This window comes from Pyrus communis, chromosome 3 (assembly GCF_963583255.1).
Source record: "Pyrus communis chromosome 3, drPyrComm1.1, whole genome shotgun sequence".
NCBI lineage: Eukaryota > Viridiplantae > Streptophyta > Magnoliopsida > Rosales > Rosaceae > Pyrus > Pyrus communis.
This window is the reverse complement of record NC_084805.1, coordinates 25,194,874-25,200,806: the sequence shown is the minus strand read 5'-3', so window position 1 is coordinate 25,200,806 and position 5,933 is coordinate 25,194,874. Positions and strand designations below refer to the sequence as shown.

The following is a 5,933-nucleotide window of genomic DNA, read 5'->3' as shown; positions in this document are numbered from 1 at the left end:
GGTTCGTGTTAATAATGTGTCCAACTCGAGTGTGGGAGGTTTGGATGATGGTGATGTTTCGCCCATACATGTTGTCGATAGTTTAGAAAATAATGGGACAACCTCTGCATACGTTTCAGAAACTCCAGGTTCTCATGATCATATGGTTAGTCAATTGGCTAAGGGTGGTTTGGTTAGTAAGAACTCCCTCTCTAGTGCGAGACGTTTGGATGATGCTTCTCCCTCATATTTTGTGGAAGGTTTAGTTGCTGATAATGATACAACTTGTGACCATGTTTCTGATACTCCGATGGGTACTCCCCATATAGGTATTCAGTTAAACTCTTCTCTTGTGCTCTCTGAGAGATGTAATGCTAATAACTCTGTTCAAGTTGTTTCTCAAGTTCAAGAGGCTAGTTCTCCTTCTTTATCTCCTCAAGTTCGCTCTGAAATTCAAAGGGTTAATGATTGGTACAATATGGTGGAGGAAGATGCTCTTCAAAATAATGTTTCTGAGGATGACATGACTTTGATTCTCTCAAAATCTCAGAAGACAAGATTACGGAAAAAACAACGGGAATCTGGTTATCATACCTACGAGCGTGAGACTATTCAAACTCGTGCTAGGGTTGCTGCTATGGCTCCCCGTGATCCATGAAGACCATTTATTGGAATATTCGGGGCTTAGCAAATCGCCCCACTAGACGAGCTTTACGGAGCCTTGTCAGAAAACATTTTCCTGATTTTATTTGTTTGGCAAATCAGATTTCTCATATTTTTAGAGGGGGTAATCAAGTTGCTGATTGTTTGGCTAATTATGGTGTTGATCACCCCGGTGTCCATTGGTGGGATTCTTGCCCTCCTTGTGCTACAACTGTTTATTCTCATAACCTTTCCAAGCTTCCTTGTTATAGGTTTTGCTAAAAGAGGTTTTCAATTGTTGTTATGAATTCTTTAATGGTCTGGGTTTGGCCTCATGTCTCCCCTGACATATTGTATTTTTCTTGTTTATCAATAAATTCTCCTCAAAGTCTCTTCCCATGATAGCAATACTAGAGTGAGACGGACTTTGTGGCCAAATTTATTAAAAAAAAGAAGAAAAAAATTCTTACAAGAAGCTTAACATAATCTGCCAGGATGGATTCGAGGCTATCTGAGGCTTCTAAAACAGGAGATATCCAGCTCTTGCACCAGTTGATGGCAGAGAATCCACTTCTGCTCCATAACCTTGCCCTAACTCTTGCCGGACATGTCGAATTTGTTCAGGAGATCCTGAAGTTGAAACCAACTTTTGTGCATGAAATGAACCAGGATGGGTTCAGCCCCATGCACATCGCGGCAGCCAACGGGTATTTGGAGGTTGTCAGGGAGCTGCTGATAGTTGACCCGAGACTCTGTCGGATGAAAGGAAGGGACTCCTCTTCATTATGCTGCTGCCAGAGGGAGGGGTGATGTTGTCAAAGAGATGGTTTTGGCTTGCCTGGAAAGTCTCGAAGACGTGACTCTGTATGATGAGACTTCGTTGCACCTTGCTGTTAATAACTGCCAGTCTGAAGCAGTTAAAACTTTGGTTGAATCGGTCATGGAACTGAGGAAGGACAACGTTTTGAATATGAAGGAAAAAAATGGCAATTCAGTTCTTCACGTAGCAACCTGGAAGAAACAACACCAGGTAGTGGAATGGTTAGTTGGCAATGGAAAAACTCCAAGTGCATTGGAAGTAAACATTGTAAACCAGAGTGGTCTAACACCTCTTGATCTGCTACTAATCTTCCCGAGTGAAGCCGGCGATAGGGAAATTGAAGAGATCCTTCGTGGTGCCAGAGCTTCGAGAGCACAAAACATACACTATACTCCCTCTCATGGTCCCATGGAAACAAATACCCTTCAGCTGCAGCAGCCAAACAACCCGATGGAATACTTCAAGTTCAAAATGGGCAGAGACTCTCCCAGCGATGCACGCACGGCGCTGCTAGTTGTTGCTGTACTAGTGGCCACCACCACCTTTCAAGCCGGACTCAGCCCTCCGGGTGGCTTTGTGACTTTCAACTCGATGGGATTTTTTGTTTCACTTCACATGATCTGTGTCCTCAGCACCAATTTCCCTATGCAGTTGGAGCTTCTAATGTGTATTCTCGCGATGTACAGCACGTACAACACTGCAGTTATCAGCATTGCACCGGCGAACCCGATGGTGTGTCTCTCTGTTAATTTGTGGTTTGCAAACTTTGCTTTCACTTGTTGTCCTACTTTGCCGGCTTTTCAGGATCAGGCTTAGAGAACTGCATTAAGTGGTTCATTTATATTTGTACATAATAAGTCTATTTCCGGGATCAAATCATCGTTGCCGCATTCATCATAGAAGCTTCAGCTTCGTATCCTAGTCAGTCGTTGGTATCTTAGGCCCCGTTTGGGGTTGCAGTGCTTTAGAAAAGAAAAAAAAAAAAGAAACCGTATCACTTGAACGGTTGAACAAGGAAAGCAAGCGAACCATGATGGGGCTTAGTAAAGTGCTTGCAGCCCTTTTAATTATAGCCTTTTTCTCCCTTGCTGAGGAGGCTTAGTAAAGTATGGAATCTAAAGTGGTAGTATGAGGAGTATCCCAACTACTATATAAGCATTTGCAATGACCTTCTTTCCATTAATGTGGGATTCATTCTCAATAGCCCCCTCATGCAGGCCAGATTTTAAGCCAAACACGTGAACAACACAAATCGAGTGACGTGGAGCACGTGTGACAGTTAAGCTTCACACATGGGACAACCTGTTTTGATACCATGAAGAAAGTTGAGGTGGGACTTTGTCTTGGTTTGGTCCATCACCGAGGTGGACTTTGTCCTCACATTCTCACACGCCCTCACGTGTGGTGAATTTTCAAGCCTAACAATTGGATAACACAACTCGAATGACATGTAGCATGTATGACCATAAGGATTCACTCGTGGGACAGCCTACTCTAATATCATGAAGAAAGTTGGGGTTCCACTTCCACCATAAAACTAATTGGAAATATAGAGAATGACCAACTACTTTATAAGCACATGCATAGTTTATCCTCGCATCAATGTAAGATTTAACAAAATCAGACTAACTTCTTATAAAAAGGAACCTTATATGCATAATTTGTTTGGAATTTGTGCGTTTTTGATAAAAAGGAACCTCATCTGCGCAATTTTATATGATACTGTTTCGTTTTCATGTTTTAATAATTTTGATTGTGGTCGAACTTGGAATATTTTACTGGAAGGCCGGGGAAGTATAATGAACGTTGAGCTAGGTTAGCTATCAAGCTCTCATAATTATAACAGTACGAGCGAACCAAGAACATGCAGAAACTCTCTTCATGACTCAAGAACTGAACATTAGAAACCCTAGGAGGCTCTCTGTATTTCAGATTTTGAGAACAAGAATATATGATTGATTGAGATTACAGACTATAGGACACAACATCTATTAATAGATGTGGAACACCCTTTGAGTTAAGGGTGTGACTCTTCAAACTATTAAAGACCATACAAGCGACCAAAAAGTGCAGGAGACAAGTCCAAACCCTAAAAGAAACCAGATATCCAAAGGGTGTATTTGGGCGAGTGACTTTCAAACTTTAAAAGAATAAGAATATATGATTGATTGTTAACTATTAAAATGCTTATAATAGTTCTCTTAGTACTAGTTTGGTACTGAGGTGCTTTTATAAAAAATGGCTATAAAAAAAAGCTGAATTAAAAAAAGTGTTTGATAAACCCTTAAAAACAACTTATTTTCACAGTTTTAGATGAAAAAAAACTGAAAACATGAAGCAACAAAAATGAACTTATTCTCACAGCACATCCGAAGCAGTTTTTTTTCAAAACACAATAATACCAAACCAGCCCTTAATATGATACATTTTCAAATTTTGATAACTATTTGAAAGTCACTCGCCCAAGTACACCCTTTGGATATCTGGTTTCTTTTAGGGTTTGGACTTGGCTCTGCACTTTTTGGTCGCTTGTATGGTCTTTAATAGTTTGAAGAGTCACACCCTCAACTCAAAGGGTATTCCACATCTATTAATGGATGTTGTGTCCTATAGTGATCTGTAATCTTAATCAATCATATATTCTTATTCTCACAAGTCAGAAACACAGAGAGCCTCCTAGGGTTTCTAGTGTTCAGTTCTTGAGTCATGAAGAGAGAGTTTCTGCATGTTCTTGGTTCGCTCGTACTGTTATAATTATCAGAGCTTGAAATGCTTGCCTTCATTCAAATTTTCATATTTTTCTTACCCCTGTCTATGTATGAATATGCAACTATGTTATATATTATTTGCATGATTTATTTCATGAATTTCCGATATGATTTTTATAGCAATTTACACCTAATTTTTAACAAACTTTCCCTTCAGCCTCTCTCTCTCGACAAGAAAAACGAACCTTGTCTGTGCAACGAAAACGAAATCCATTTGAACCTAATGGAGGAGGTCTCATATCTTGATAGCTAACCTAGCTCAATGTCCATTATACTTCCCCGGCCTTCCAGTAAAATATTCCAAGTTCGACCACAATCAAAATTATTAAAACATGAAAACGAAACCGTATCGTATAAAATTGAGCAGATAAGGTTCCTTTTTATAATAAAAAAAAAGGTACAAAATCCAAACAAATTATGCATATAAGGTTCCTCTTTATCAGAAATTGTTTGATTCTGTTGAAAATGAATCTTACATTGATGACAGGATAGACCATGCATGTGCTTATAAAGTAGTCGCTCATTCTCCATATTTCCAATTAGCATAACTAGTGCTTATTAGGATAAACACATAACTAGTACTTCTTGCAGAAAGCACTTCAGGTACTTATGGAATTCAAAACATTTTTTCTAAAAACTTTTTCAATCATTTTAAAAGTATTCTCAAGTAAGCCTTATAAGCTCTAATTTCTCGAGGGCTGGGCTAGATCTATCTTCTTGGATTTATTTGCACATTCCTCTTATGCCCCTATTGTAATGTTAATATGTGATTATTTATTAACATTCCAAAAATTCAATTGTGCACTCCAAATTTTTATATTTATAAAAAAATTATTCTGGTATGAAAAGTACACAAATTAAAATTTTAAAGTGTTTGCCACTTAGTGCTACGGTTACTGGTATTCTTCTTCACTTGTAAATGAGACGTCTTAGGTTCAATTCTCACCAAAGGCGAATTTGAATCACATTATTGCTAACCCATTGTGAGGCTAAACCCACCTCCTTCCCTCTTAGTGTAGATAATATCATTTGTCCAAAAATATTTAAAATGCTTGTACTAGTTCCCTTAATATGGTACATTTTCTAATTCCTCTTATCTAATCCATCCTTTCATCATTTTAGGTAAATGCGTTAAAATTTGAAAGTCACTCGCCCAAATACATGTACCCTTTGGATATCTGGTTTCTTTTAGGGTTTGGACTTGGCTCTGCACTTTTTGGTCGCTTGTATGGTCTTTAATAGTTTGAAGAGTCACACCCTTAACTCAAAGTTTATTCCACATCTATTAATAGATGTTGTGTCCTATAGTCTGTAATCTCAATCAATCATATATTCTTTTTCTCACAAGTCAGAAATACAGAGAGCCTCCTAGGGTTTCTAGTGTTCAGTTCTTGAGTCATGAAGAGAGAGTTTCTGCATGTTCTTGGTTCGCTCGTACTGTTATAATTATCAGAGCTTGAATGCTTGCCTTCACTCAAATTTTCAGATTTTTCTTACCCCTGTCTATGTATGAATATGCAACTATTTTATATATTATTTGCATGATTTATTTCATGAATTTCCGATATGATTTTTATAGCAATTTACACCTAATATTTAACAAACTTTCCCTTCAGCATCTCTCTCTCGACAAGAAAAACGAACCTTGTCTGTGCAACGAAAACGAAATAGATTTGAACCGAATGGAAGTCTATCTCATATCTTGATAGCTAACCTAGTTCAAT

At 38.3% G+C, this 5,933-nt stretch overlaps 1 pseudogene; it reads left to right on the top strand.

Annotated features, from left to right (window-relative positions):
- The first annotated feature begins 1,116 nt into the window (after window positions 1–1,116).
- On the top strand, window positions 1,117–2,257 carry LOC137728494 (ankyrin repeat-containing protein BDA1-like; annotated as a pseudogene).
- Window positions 2,258–5,933: the final 3,676 nt, after the last annotated feature.